The following is a 15,399-nucleotide window of genomic DNA, read 5'->3' as shown; positions in this document are numbered from 1 at the left end:
AACCCAGACAGATACACATGCACAGACAGACAAAGATCCACTTGTACACATATATTTTGTGAAATGAATTTGTACTTTCAGGGTTACATTGTACTTTGCTCAAAAAACTGCATGAATTTATGTAAAACTCTGTTATCTCACTTTTTAGATTGGAATCAGTCTAAACATCATGGCATAGACAGAGAACACAGGGGGCCAACACCTTCAACATATTGTCAAGCTATCACCATTGTTAACAGCTAACCTGAGAATGCAACTTTTAAAAAAAAGGTTTTGTGAATTACACATGAAAGAAGTGAAACTATCACTGTATTCTAACAGATGAAAGGCTTAACATACAATCAATTTTTAATGTATAATTTCAGTTACAGCACACTGTAAATTTTTGCTATAAATTCTGTGTGTTAGGATTGAACCCTTCACTATCACCTGATGAAGGAGCGTTGCTCCGAAAGCTAGTGTGCTTTCAATTAAACCTGTTGGACTATAACCTGGTGTTGTGTGATTTTTTAACTTTGTACACCCCAGTCCAACACCAGCATCTCCAAACCAAAAATTTTAATTTGCATTTTGTTTGCTCTGTTCAGCTAGTTTGCTATGTTTTGTTCTTGTTATGGAGTTGACAGTACCTTCTCTTCAGACAGAGCATGGTCAGCCATAGATTCATGGAGTCACACAGTCATAGAGCATGGAAACAGACCCTTCAGCCCAACCATAACCAGTTCATGCCAACTATGTTCCCAAACTAAACTAGTCCCACCTGCCTGCACTTGCCTCCAAGAGCACAGCGGGTCAGGAAGCATCCGAGGAGCAGGAAAATCAACGTTTTGGGCAGGTGCCCTTTATCATTCCTGGTGAAGGCCTTATGCCCAAACATCAATTTTCCTGCTTCTCAGATGCTGCCTGACGTGCTGTGTTTTTCCAGCACCAATCTGATCTTAACTCTGATCTCCAGCATCTGGAGGCCTCACTTTCACCATATCCCTCCAAACCTTTCCTATTCACGAACTTATCCAAATTTCTTTTAAATGTTGTAACTGTACCTGCATCCACAGCTTTCTCTAGCGGGTTCATTCCACACATGAACTACTCCCGTCTAAGAAGGTTGCTCCTCATGTCCTTTTTAAATCTTGCTGCTCTCAGCTGAAAAATATGTCTCTCATTTTGTGTCTTATGATTTTATACTCCACAACCACCTGATGAAGGATCGATGCTCCAAAAGCTAGTGCTTCCAATTAAACCTGTTGGACTACAACCTGGTTATGTGTAATTTTTAACTTTGAACACCCCAATCCAACACCAGCATCTCCAAATCATAAATTGCCAATTTTGTTTTGTCACAAAGCAAATGCTTTCTATTTATATGTTTGGGTTTCTTTGGGTTGGTGATGTCATTTCTTGTTCTTTTTCTCAGGAGGTGGTAGATGGGGCCTAACTCAATGTGTTTGTTGATAGAGTTCCGGTTGGAATGCCATGCTTCTAGGAATTCTCGTGTGTGTCTCTGTTTGACTTGTCCTAAAATGGATGTGTTGTCCCAGTTGAAGTGGTGTCATTCCTTATCTGTTTTAAGGATACTAGTGAGAGAGGGTCATGTCATTTTGTGGCTAGTTGATGTTCATGTATCCTGATGGCTAGTTTTCTGCCTGTTTCTCCAATGTAGTGTTTGTTACAGTTCTTGCACGGTATTTTGTAAATTACATTAGTTTTGCTTGTTGTCTGTTTAGGGTTTTTCAAGTTCCTTCGTTGCTGTTTTAGTGTGCTGATGGGTTGGTGGGCTACCATGATGCCAAGGGGTCTGAGTAGTCTGGCAGTCATTTCCAAGATGTCTTTGATATAGGGGAAAATGTCTAGGGTTTCTGGATATGTTTTGTCTGTTTGTTTGGGTGCATTGCTGAGAAATCAGCAGACTGTGTTCATTGGGAACCCATTCTTTTTTAATACACAGTATAAGCGATTTTCCTCTGCTCTGTGTAGTTCTTCTGTGCTGTAGTGTGTGTTGGCACATTGAAATAATGTTCTGATGCAGCTTCATTTGTGAATATGGGATGATTGCTTCTGTAGTTCAATATTGGTCCGTGTGTGTTTTTTTCCTGTAGCTGCTGGTTTGAAGTTGCCCATTGGCTGTTCGCTCTACTGTGACATCTAGGAATGGCAGTTTGTTGTTTTTTTCCTTCTCTTCAGTGAATTTTATGCCAATAAGGGTATTATTGATGGTCTTGAAGGTTTCCTCTAAACTTGTTTCTTTTAGTGATGACAAAGTTGTCATCCAACTGGCGGACCCAAAGTTTGGGTTGGATGGTTGGATGTTTGTTCGAGTCTCTGCATTACTGCCTCTGCTAAGAACTCTGATAGCAGAGATCCCATGGGTGTTCCGTTGGTTTGTCTGTAGGTTTTGTTGTTGAAGGTGAAGTATGTGTAAAGGCATAGGTCCAATAGCTTGATGATACTGTCCTTGCTGATGAAGTTAGCGGTGTTTATAGTGCAATGGGGTCACCAGAAGTGTGACAAGAACCCCAGGCCCCAGTTGAAGTCATACCCCTGGGTCCTGAACTTGGCTATCAGCCTCTGCTCAGCTAATTTTCATTGTTGCCTGTCCCAAAATCTGCCTTGGATGATGGTCACCCGAAGGTCCGACGTCAAATGTCCTGGGCCACTGAAGTGTTCTCCAACTGGGATGCCCTGAGGCATGGTACATTGGCGAGTCCAAGCAGAGGCTACAGCAACGGATGAGTGGAAACCACACAACAATCAACATATAGGAGTGTTCCCTCCCAGTCAGAGAACACTTCAGCGGTCCAGGACATTTGATCTTGTGATCATCCTCCAAGGTGGACTTCGGGACAGGCAACAATGAAAAGTGGCCGAGCAGAGGCTGATAGCTAAGTTCAGTACCCATGGGGATGGGCTCAACCGGGACCTGGGATTCACATTACACTACAGGTGACCCCATTGCACTCTACACACACACACACACACACATACAGACAGACACTCCTACACACACACACTGACACATATAAGTTTGTAGGATGAATTTGTCACTTGCAGAATTACATTTTACTTTGCTTAAAAACTGCATTAATCCATGTAAGATTCTGTAATTCTGTTTTTTAATTAGAATCAGTCTGACTATTGTGGCACAGACAGCCTCACACAGAGCAGCTCACACCTTCAATGCATTATCTGGGCCGACATGACACCAATTGTTAAAATTCACTCGAGAATGTAACTTGTAAAAACGTTCTACGATTTGCATATGAAAGAACTGAAACCAACATATTCATTCTAAAAGATAAGAGACTTAACAAACAATCCTGGTCTTTTTCAATATATAATTTCATTTACATCACACATAAAGTTTTGCTATAAATTCTGTGCCTTACAATCTTCTACGCCACAACCACCTGATGAAGGAGCAGCACTCGGAAAGCTAGTGCTTTCAAATAAAGCTGTTGGAATATAACCTGGTATTGCGTTATTTTTAAATTATCAATTTAGGAAGGCCAGTTTCATCTGTTCCAATTTCCACACATAAATTTATTAATTGAATATTAAAGTGAAACTCTTATTTGCTTGCAAGAGGAATCTGCATGGACATTAATCAAGCCTTACTCGAAAATTGAACTAGTCTGTACTCCTATCTAAATGGGATCTTGTGACCGCTAATTGCCTGGTTCCTACTTGCTTAAATCATTTGAAAGGAAATGATGCTGCCATTAAGAAAATTCCTCCTCAATTTTCTAATTATCTTCTTATGTGCTCGTGGATTTATGTCTAAACATGCAACATTTTTGGGTGATCACGATTTTGGAACAGATTGCACACAATTCCACATATTCCCTGCAGAATTATTTCTCTCAGCAATCAGGTTTAATATCGACTTCCTTGATAATAAGGTCGAGCTCAATGTTTAAGTGTAGTATACAGATTTGAAAATGGCAATAGAAAGAATGATTTACATTTATAACAGTATTTCATGACCTTAGGATGGATCAAAGTTCTTTACAGCCAATTAATTATCACTATAAGAAACATTTTACAAATTGCAAATATTATGAGTGCACAAAAAGTAATGAGATAAATTGTCAGATCACTGTTTGGCTAAGTGTTACACTTCTAAATGTAAGACAATTCTATATATTTCAACGTATGAATCCATTAGCCTCTGGTACTGCAGGGATAACAGCCCCAGCCTTTTTAGTCTCTCCACTTAACTCAAACCCTCCAGTCCCACTTCTTGTTAAATAAAGCAAAGCAACAATGATCAGTATTAATTTCTGGAAAATTTTTTATACTATACTTATTATCAGTATTTGTTTAAGTAGAAAACAGAATATGCAACTAATATCTAGTTTGTAATGTGTTATCTGTTTTTTATTTTTAAACCAATATATTTCCATATTTTATTTTTCAAAATATAATTTTGTAAGAAGATATAATGTAATACTTACATGAAGCAAGATATAAATGCAACATATAAACAGATGCGATGGTAGGGGCCCTGAGGAAATTTGTAATCTTCTCCAATGTCTGTTTCCAAGAACAGAGAATATATAAATTGATTCAATTTCTATCATTTTTGGAGACCTTAGTACAATGACATTTGATAATTACAAGATGACAGTATGCCTTTGCAGATCAGAGCTGTCAGCATTTATTTCATTCATGTGGGATCTCTGGCTAGGTCAATATTTATTGCCCATCTTTAATTGCATAGAGGGCAGTTAAGAGCCAACCGCATTGCTATGAGTCTGGAATCACATGTAGGTCAGACCAGGTAAGGATGACAGATTTCCTTCCCTAGATAGTTGACCCGAGGGTGTTTTTCCAAAAATGACAATGATTTAATGGTCTTCATTAGACTCTTAATTCCAGATGCTTTATTGAATTCAAATTAGATCCTCTGCCATGATGGGATTCAAACCTGGGTCCCCAGAACAGTAACTGAGTTTCTGGATTAATAGTCTTGCAGTCACACCACAAGGCCATTGGCTCCCTATGTATGCTGTTCAGCAAGTAATGTGGGAATTATTTTTATGATAATGAGGCTTTTTTATTGTGCCAATCAACTCAGCAGCACAGAGTCCATGGTTAAATCAAGAGTCATTAAATTCTAAAGATTTTGAAAAAAAATTGATTGTTAACTTTGTGCCAGGGCCCCACTCAAGTGCAATTATCACAGCACATTCTTTTTCAACTCACAGAAGATGCCCACATATGAGATATGCATTCATTCCAGTCCCCTGTAAGATACCTTGTACTTACATCCTTGAATTATAGTTAAAAATCACACAACATCAGGTTATAGCCCGACAGGTTTATTTGGAAGTACAGATCCTTTATCCGAAATTCCGCAATCTGAAAAGCTCCAAAGTCTGAAGTGTTTTTTGTGAAGTCTTTTTCTCGTTAACAAGGTTGTTTGGCGTGCAAACAGTTAGCTAAATCAATGCCCACTCAATGCGTGTCATTCAGATGAGACATAACAGGTGGAGCCTAGCACTGGCAGGCCTCAATTCTCTCTCAAGGCCCCTTTTACTGAGTCACTCTGCTCCTCCGGTAAGATTTTTAAAAATTTCACCATCAAACTGTCACTTATTCTGATATTCAAAAAGTTCTGAATTCCGGAAACCAGCTGGTCCTGAGCATTTCGGATAAAGGATTGTGCAGTTGTACTGACTTTTGGAGCACTGCTCCCTCATCAGGAAAAGGAGCAGTGCTCTGAAAGCTTGTACTTCCAAATAAACCTCTTGGACGATAACCTGGTGTTGTGTGATATTTAACTTTGTCCACCCCAGTCCAACACTGGCACCTCCACATTTAGAATTATAGAATCACTACAATGTGGAAATAGACCACTCAGCCTATAGAGTCCATATCATACAGCAACTCCACCCAGATGCCTCCTCCTCCCAACCCCCACCATCATCATAGCGAACACATTCCTGTACACTACCTACTCATTTTTGGACTGTGGGAGAAAACAAGAGCACCCAGAAGAAACCCATGCAAATGCTGGGAGAATGTGTAATCTCCACACAGACAGTCATCCAAGGGTGGAATCAAACCTGGGCCCCTGGCGCTGTAAAGCAGCAGCGCTAACCATTGAGCCACTGTCCCGCACCTTGCGGCTGAGAAATTTCAATTGGTAGTCAAATACATATCCTTAGCCTCTCACAATGTTTAGACATGAACTTAAAATGCCGTGACAAAGTGAGGGGTCCACAGTTCTCTAAAAGTGGCAATACAGCTGGCCACGGTGATTGAAAAGGCATATAGCATGCTTGCCTTCAATGGTCGGGGCATGGAGTTACAGAAGTTGGCAATCGATAGGATTATTGCAGTTATATACAGTAAAACACTTGTTAGGGCACATTTGGAGTACATGAGCAGTTTTGATCACCACACTACCAGAAGGACTTGGAAGCTTTGGAGAGAGTGCAGAGAAGGTTCACTCGAATGTTGCCAGGTCTCGAGAGTATTGGTTATGAGGAAAGGTTACAAAAGCTGAGAGGACACCTGATAGAGGTCTACAAAATTATGAGAGGCATCGATAGGGTGCACAGTCAGAGGCTTTTCCCCAGGGTTGAAGTTTCAATTACAACATGGCACAGGTTCAAGGTAAGAGGGAGAACGTTTAAGGGAGATGTGCGAAGGAAGTTTCTGACTTAGAGAGTCATAGGACCCTGGAAGGCAGTGACAAAAGAGGTGGTAGAAACAGGCATGTTGGTGACATTTAAAAGGCATCTGGATGAGTACATGAATAGGGAGGGAATAGAGGGAGTTGGACCAAATACGGGGCAGAAGGTTTTTTTTAGTTTAGTTAGGGGCATGATGATTGGCACAGGTTTGTCGGGCCAAAGGTCCTGTTCCAGGGCTGTACTTCTCTTTGTTCTTTGTTCTCTGGATGCTGGACAAACTCAACATTCTTGGCAGCATCTATGGAGACAGAAATGAAGTTAAGATTTTAAGTCTGATATGACTCTTCTTCTCAACTGAAAGTGGGTTGGAAAGTGATTTTTTTATACCTTTGACAGAGGTTGAGGAATAGCCATAGAAAACAGAATGTTGCAGTGCAGTACAGGCCGTTTGACCCTCAATGGTGCACTGACTTGTGAAACCAATCTGAAGTCCATCTGTTTATCCAATGACCATTTAACTGCCTTAGATGTTGGCAAGTTTACTGCTATTGTAGGCAGGGCATTCCATGCCCTTACTCCTGTCTGAGTAAAGAAACTACCTCTGACATCTGTCCCATATCTATCACCCCTCAGTTTAAAGCTATGTCCCCTCATGCTAACCATCACAATCTGAGGAAAAAGGCACTCACCATCCACACAATCTAATACTCTGATTATCTTATATGTCTCTATTAGGTCACCTCATAACCTTCTTCTTCCTAATGAAAACAGTCTCAAGGCCCTCAGCCTTTCCTCATAAGATCTTCCCTCCGTACTAGGCAACATCCTGGTAGATCTCCTCTGCACCCTTTCCAATGCTTCCACATCCTTCATGTATTGTGGAGACCAGAACTGTATACAATACTCCAAGTGCTGTGGCACCAGAGTTTGTACAGCTGCAACATGACTGCATGGCTCCGAAACCCAATCCTTCCACCAATAAAAGCTAACTCACCGTGCGTCTCCTTAACAACACTTTCAACCTGGGTGGCAACTTTCAGGGATCTATGCACATGGACACCAAGATCTCTCTGCTCATTCACACTGCCAAGAATCTTACCATTTGCCCAGTACTCTGTATTCCTGTTACTCCGTCCAAAAGTGAATCACCTCACACTTTTCCACATTAAACTTCATTTGCCACCTCTCAACCCAGCTCTGCAGCTTATCTATGTCCCTCTGTAACCTGCAATATCCTTCTGCCCTGTCCACAACTCCTCTGACATTAGTGTTGTCCACAAATTTACTAACCCCTCCTTCCACGCCTTCATCCAGGTCATTTATAAAAATAACAAGCACCAGTGGCCACAAAACATATCCTTGCCATACACAATTAGTAAGGTAAAAACAATGACTGCAGATGCTGAAAAGCAAATACTGGATTAGTGGTGCTGGAAGAGTACAGCAGTTCAGGCAGCATCCAACGAGCAGCGAAATCGACGTTTCGGGCAAAAGCCCTTCATTATTCCTGATGAAAGGCTTTTGCCCGAAACGTCGATTTCGCTGCTCGTTTGATGCTGCCTGAACTGCTGTGCTCTTCCAGCACCACTAATCCATACACAATTAGTAACTGAACTTCTGGAAGAACATTTCCCATCAACCACCACCCTCTGTCTTCTTACAGCTAGCCAATTTCTGATCCAAACTGCTAAATCACCCTCTATCCTATGCCTCCATATTTTCTGCAGTAGCTTACTGTGGGAACCTTATCAATGCTTTACTGAAATTCATATATACCACATCAAACACTTTACCTTCATCCACCTGTTTGTTCACCTTCTCAAAGAACTCTATAAGTTTTGTGAGGCATGATCTACCCTTCACAAAAACATGTTGACTATCCTTAACCAACTTATCCCTATCTTGATGATTATAAATCCTATCTCTTATTATCCTTTCCAACACTTTACCCATAACCGAAGTAAGGCTCACTCGTCATAACTACCAGAGTTGTCGCTACTCTCCTTCTTGAACATTTCATGTAGACAATGATGACATAAAGATCAAAGCCAAAGGCTCTGCCATCTCTTCCCTAATTTCCCAGAGAATCTTAGGATAAATCTCATCCAGCCTAGGAGACTTATCCATTTTCGCACTCGAGAATTGCTAACACCTCCTCTTTATGAACCTCAGTCCCGACTAATCTAATAGCCTGTATCTCAGTATTCTCCTTAACAACATTGTCATTTTCCTGTGTTAGTACTGATGAAAAATATTCATTTAGCACCTCTCCTATCTCTTCGGACTCTATGCACAACTTCCCACTATTGTCCTTGACTGGCTCTAACCGTACTCTAGTCATTCTTTTATTCCTAACTATAGAAAACTTTAGGGTTTTGCTTGATCCTACCTGTCAAAGACTTCCCATGTCCCCTCCTGACTCTTCTTAGTTCTCTTTAGGTCCTTCCTGGCTAACGTGTATTTATCAAGCACCCTAGATGAGCCTTCATGCCTCATCTTTACATAAGCCTCCTTCTTCCTCTTGACAAGAGATTCAACTTCTGAAGTAAATCTTGGTTCCCTCGCTCGACCACTTTTTCCCTGCCTGACAGGTACATTCTTATCAAAGACCTGCAGTAGCTGGTCCTTGAATACGCTCCCATTTCAAATGTGCCCATCCCCTGCAGTTTCCTTCCCCACCCTATGTATCCTACCTCTTGCCTAATTGCCTTTCCCCCAGCTATAACTCTTGCCCTGTGGTATATACCTATCTCTTTCCATCACCAAAGTAAACATTACCAAATTGTGTCACTACCACCATAGTGCTCAGCTACCTCGAAAGCTAATACTTGGCCTGGTTCATTACCCAGTATCAAATCCGATGTGGCTTAATCTCTTGTTGGCCTATCTACATATTGTGTCAGGAAACCCTGCTGCACACATTGGACAAACACTGACCCATCTAAAATACTCAAACTGAAACATTTCCAGTTAATATTTGGAAAGTTAAAGACCCCAAAACAACTACCCTGTTACTTTCACTCCTATCCAGAATCATCTTTGCAATCCTCTCCTCTACATCTCTGCAACTTGGAGGCCTTTAGAAAACACCTAACAGATTAACCTCTCCTTTCCTGTTTCTACCTCAGTAGATGAGCCATCATCAAATGTTCTTTCTGCTACAGTAATACTGTCCTTGACTAACCATGCCACACCTCCCCCCCTTTTACCACTTTCCCTGATCTTACTGAAACATCTCAACCCAGGAAACTACAACAATCATTCCTGTCCCTGCTCTTTGCATGTTTCCAAAATGGACACAACAAGTCCCGGGTACCAACTCATGCTGCAGATTCATCCACCTTATTCTAATGCTCCTGGCGTTGAAGTAGACACACTTCAAACCACCTTCCTGCCTGCCGGTACACTCCTGTGACCTTTAAACCTTATTCCTGACCTCATTACTCTCAAGCTCCTGTACAGTAGAGCTACAACTCAGGTTCCCATCCCCCTGTTGAATGAGTTTAAACCTCTTGAAAAGCACTAGCAAATCTGTCCCCCATGAATATTGGTACCCCTCTGGTTCAGGTGTACATCATCCCATTTTTAGAGGTCCCACTTACCCAGAGTGAGCCCCAATTATCCAGGTATCTGAATCCTTCCCTCCTGCATCATTCCTGTAGCCATCGGTTCAACTATTCTCTCTCCCTTTTCCTCCCCTTAGCCAGGGAAACAAATGGTGCAGATACCCAGTGCAAAAGGCAACGGGGTGACTAGTTTGGGTGAATGAGGAACAGAAATATAAATGGGTGGACTTGAAGTTGTGGAATGATGAAAGCAGGTCCACTTGGCTGACAGCAACATAAACTATACACAAACATGTCAAGGCAGTGGGAGTGGGAGGGCATTGTTCTGGAAGAGGACTGAAAGAAGAATGGAGGGCAGCCATCTTGGGGTCAGGATCTGAAGTTATGCAGTTAACTACTGAGCCCTGAAAGGCCATGAAGTGCCTCAGCAGAAAATGAGATTGTTTCTCAAGTTAATGTTGTTGCTTCATTGGAACATTTCAGCGAGTCCAGGACAGAAACGTTAGTATGAGACCAAGATGGTTTTTTGAAATGGCAAGCAACTGGTAGTATCAGGGTAATTCCTACAAACAGAGCGCAAGTATTCCACAAAGTGACCTCACCGGTATAAAGGAGATCACATTATGTGCAATGGATACAGTAGACTAGAATGAATGAAGCACAAGTAAATTGCTGCCTCACCTGAAGAACTGCTTTGCTACTTCATTATGATGCCTGTTCTCCATTTTTGCACATTTTCTGTCTATAACTGCCTCCCTCCATCCTCTGACAAACAAGCTTGTCTTGTTTATTTTGCACTCAGTCAAGCAGACCCATTTTAACCATTCCACATCTTAGTTTACTTCCATTTTACATCTCTAATACTTTTGCCTCAATTAGCAACCACTTTGTCTTTTGCACTAGGCCTCTTCACCACCTGTTCCCCTTGCTTCTCATCTGCCTCTGTCAAAAGTATAAAATACATCATTTTCCAACCTCTTTCATTTCTGAAGAAGGATTGTATCAGACTCGAAAAGTTAACTCTGTTTCGGTCTCCACAGGTGCTGCCAGATCAACTGAGTTTGTCCAGCATTGTCTCTGTTTGCTATGGATTTCCAGCATCAAGATAACATGGGTTGATTGTAAACTTCAGAGTTGGTATTAAAAAGGCAGTCTCAGAACATGCTCCATTAACCAATTTCTCTTCCTGTTGTAAAATCAAAGGAAAATCAAACAAAGTATGTAGCACAAGATTGATCTGTGTAATGCTTGGTTTCCTCCAGGTGATCCAGTTTCCTCCCACAATCCAAAGATGTGCAGGTTAGGTGAATTGGGCATGCTAAATTGCCCAATGTGTTCAGGGATGTGTAGGTTAGGTGCAATGCTTCCTCGAAGCTGTGCGCCCATGAACCCAATAGTCTCTATAGAGGCTATAGACAGGGAGAGAGTGAGGTCTGCTGATGCTGGAGTATCGGAGTCGAGAGTATGGTGCTGGAAAAACACAGCAGGTCAGGCAAAATCGGAGGAGCAGGAGAATCGACATTTTGGTCATAAGTCCTTCATCAGGGATGAGGCCTCATTCATTCCTGATGAAGGGCTTATGTCCGAAACGTCAATTCTCCTCTCCTCGGATGCTGCCTGACCTGCAGTGTTTTTCCAGTACAGGCTGAAGACAGTCAACTCAATAAAAATGGCCCCACATACATTGTTGTGCAAAACACAAAATTGAATAGTTCCTTGTCATTTAATAGTCTGCACATAACACACAAAAGTTAGAGGGGTTCTCGTTATTGAGGCATTGTCTGTGTTCTATTACCACTGAATGTCACAATTTCTTTCTATGTGCTTTTACTCACCGAATGTAAAGAAATGAATTTGGTTTGAGCAAACATTCGGAGTTGAGATAAAATGGATTAAATCTTCATGCAGGACAGGTTTATTTATCAGGTAATGGCTTAATCGTATTGGCTGTAACCTTTGCGTTATTTCATATCGATTTTCTCCGGAAGAGCAAGAAGTGAATACTAAAGGTCAAATAGTGCAAGCTATCAGATTCTGTGATGGAAAAGCCTTCGTAGCAAGCACTATGGAATGCAGAGTTGTTGGTTAATGGCTTGAATTCTACAATTAAATAATTAAATCTAGAATAAATATTAGTGAAGTTAACATCAAACTTGGCAGGCAGGTGGGAAATCCAAGTGAAATTTTGGGAAAAAAGGCAGTAGCACATGTTCCCTGTGTGACAGTGTTGTTCCCCCTCCGAACCTGTTTCAGGGGAGTTGGTTGCTAGCCCAGTGGCTAGGGAGCTCCCCCTGCTGCTGACAGGAGCTTTCTCACCATAACAGATCGACTGCCAAGTGTCAGGATACCAGGTAAAGCCTGCCTAATAATGACTGGGTTGGAGGATCTGGTTGCCTTCTGTTTGGCACCCCCTGTTGTTTGAGGCTGGTCTCAAGGTAGTTCCTGACCCCTAACCTTTCCTCTCCATCACTACCCAGTCAATCATGGTACGTCAGTCCTTTCAGCAGAGTATGCCAGCCTATTCTGAACAAAATCCCAGAATTAACAGTCAAGTAGATCTCTGCCTGTGGTCCTATAGTGGCCACTGCTCCTGGTGATGCTGTTGATCGTCAGCTCTCAAATGTGGGACTTTATTGCCAATGCGGTTAAAGGATCTACCTCAGGCTAATGAACGGTCGCACAACAGTTAAGTGAGCTGAGGGCAAGTTGACCAAGAGTAGGTGGGTTTGCAGACAACTTTTGCAGTGCCCAGTGTAAACTCCAGTTTGAAAAAAAGAGGAAAACTCTGCTCCTTCTGGGTTAATTGGAGAATACAGAATTGAAGAGAAAAATTCAATGCAGAATGGTTTAAAGAAGGAAGAATTCATATAAACTATGCCTTAGGCAAACCTCCGATAATGATGTTATGGTGTACATATATACAATTACCTCTAACTATACATGGAAACAACAATTCTGGCAGGATAGTTCACAAGCATTTAGCATTATACACATGGGGGTAGGATTTTAAATGATGACTCTTAAATGCAAAAGGCATGCAAACTGTCTTTGGAGCATATGGAAATAAAACACCGAGTTTCAGGAATTGCAAAAAGAGAACCATTTCATTCATCATTCTCCACTTGATGCACGACTGTCAATACATATTACATATTTTTTACTAAATGCTTATTTGCAACAGATAAATGCAAAATAATCTGTCTCAGCATGTATCTAAAGCACCAATTAAAAAACGTACAATTGCATTTCAGTCTTTCGCAAGATTACATGTGCTGCGAAATCCTGTGTAACAGGCAGAGGAGAAATGGGGTGAATTTAAATTATAATTGATTTTCCGCTCTTAAACCCAAGATAGTGAGCTATTGTTTGTGGTCGAATTGGAAGATCTTTAAGTGAACTGTGTAACTTTACCTTCTCCATTAGTGAATGATGTAAGGAGGCAACTTAACTGCAAAAGTACTAGTGCTCATTTTAGCATAATGGGTCATGATGTTAACCTTTGCTAGAGCTGATTGGAAGCAGATGGCTCAGCTCCAGCCCCTATGTGAAGATTTTTCATTTTGTCTGTAAACCTAGATTTAGAAGCTTCTCAAAAGAATGTCATGTGATCAGCAGTCACCATTTAAAGTTCAGCAATGTTGTCCATTTTCAAAAAAAGGAGTTAATCCCGAAACAAAGAGGAGAATACAGCTGCAACTTCACCTTACTAAAGTAGTACTTATTGACAAAAGGTCTGCCAAAGTCACATAATTTTAAACTGTTGCCCATGTATATTCTTAAGAAAGAACATGAATTGTATACAGCAGGATTTATTTAATCCTTCCGATCCTTGCTAATTCATCTGAAAGTATGTCCCAACATAAATTATTGAAAGTATGGACAAGGCCCAAATTAACGAGCTGAGGAGTGTACAAGTCTGTTAAAATGAAAGAAAAAGTTTTGTACTTGCTTTGATAAAAATGTGGTACAACAGTGCAAACTTTTCGATTTTAACCCTTGCTATTTCAGAGGGTGCTAGGTCATTTGTAATATGCTAGGGTAAGGAACGAACAATAGCATGGAAGAAGGTGCATTACATAAATGGTTCCCACCAGGACTGTAAAAGCAGAACATTAATCATTAGGTGCTGACAGTCAACTACAGCATCGTTGGACTTTTGACATAAAAATTAGTTGCTGATGTTTTGCTTGCTGTTCTGAATATTTTCAGGATATTTGTCCCTTTCCTCTGGCAGTCATTGTTCATTGATCCATTAAAATTTAATGTAAATATAGTTTTCTGTTGTGTTCCTCTTGAACACATGACAATCTGCAAATGAGGTAACCATATGGAATTAAGTACAGAGAACATGCTTTTTCAGCTCATCTAAAATGCACCAAAAATCAGTCACTCTAAACTGCATGCAGATCACAGGGAGTAAGTAATTAAGTCCATATTATAATCACCAGGACCTTTAAATAATATTATCACATTAGACTTTGCTATAGGCAAATCCACTGTTTCTCAAATATGATCTTATCCACTGAATTTGTATAAGCTTTTGCATTGTAAGTTGCTGGAAGTGGACAATGAAAAAAATTTGGCTTTCTATAAGAGATATAGGTCAATTTAAACAGAATAAGCTATTTGTATCTCCTTAAGCAATGCGACTGAAGTAATGTGAATGAACATGAAGATTAAGTTAGTCTAGAGAATTGAAGACAGGAAGTGAAAGGAGGCTGGAAGCAAATGTTTTTATTACGTGACAGATAAAAATAAGACTTGATTTCAACAAAAATCTTGATTTAAGAGTCTAATGATGACCACAAATCCATTATCAGAAAAAAACCATCTGGTTCACTATGTCCTTAAGACAGTCTTGTGGCACAGTGGTAGTGTACCTACTCCTGGTCTTGGAGATCTGGGCTAAGATCACACCTGCTCCAGAGGTGTGTAACAACATCTCTGAACAGGTTGATTAGGAAAAACATCAGAAAATATTAAAAGGTACATTTTAAAAAACATTTCCAATAACCATTAAAAACTGCAAGGTTGAGACTCCACACTTCAGTTTCCAGTATCAGATAAATTGTTCAGCAGCAATTAAGATTATCATACCATCATATTACACAGACTAAAATATACAAGCCCTAATTATCCGTCACTATCAAACTGATACATCAACCTCGCATTGTTCAATACATTTGAAAAGAGGC

The sequence above is a fragment of the Chiloscyllium punctatum genome, chromosome 5 (assembly GCF_047496795.1).
Source record: "Chiloscyllium punctatum isolate Juve2018m chromosome 5, sChiPun1.3, whole genome shotgun sequence".
Lineage (NCBI taxonomy): Eukaryota > Metazoa > Chordata > Chondrichthyes > Orectolobiformes > Hemiscylliidae > Chiloscyllium > Chiloscyllium punctatum.
The sequence above is the reverse complement of the archived record's forward strand: the minus strand, read 5'-3'. Positions refer to the sequence as shown.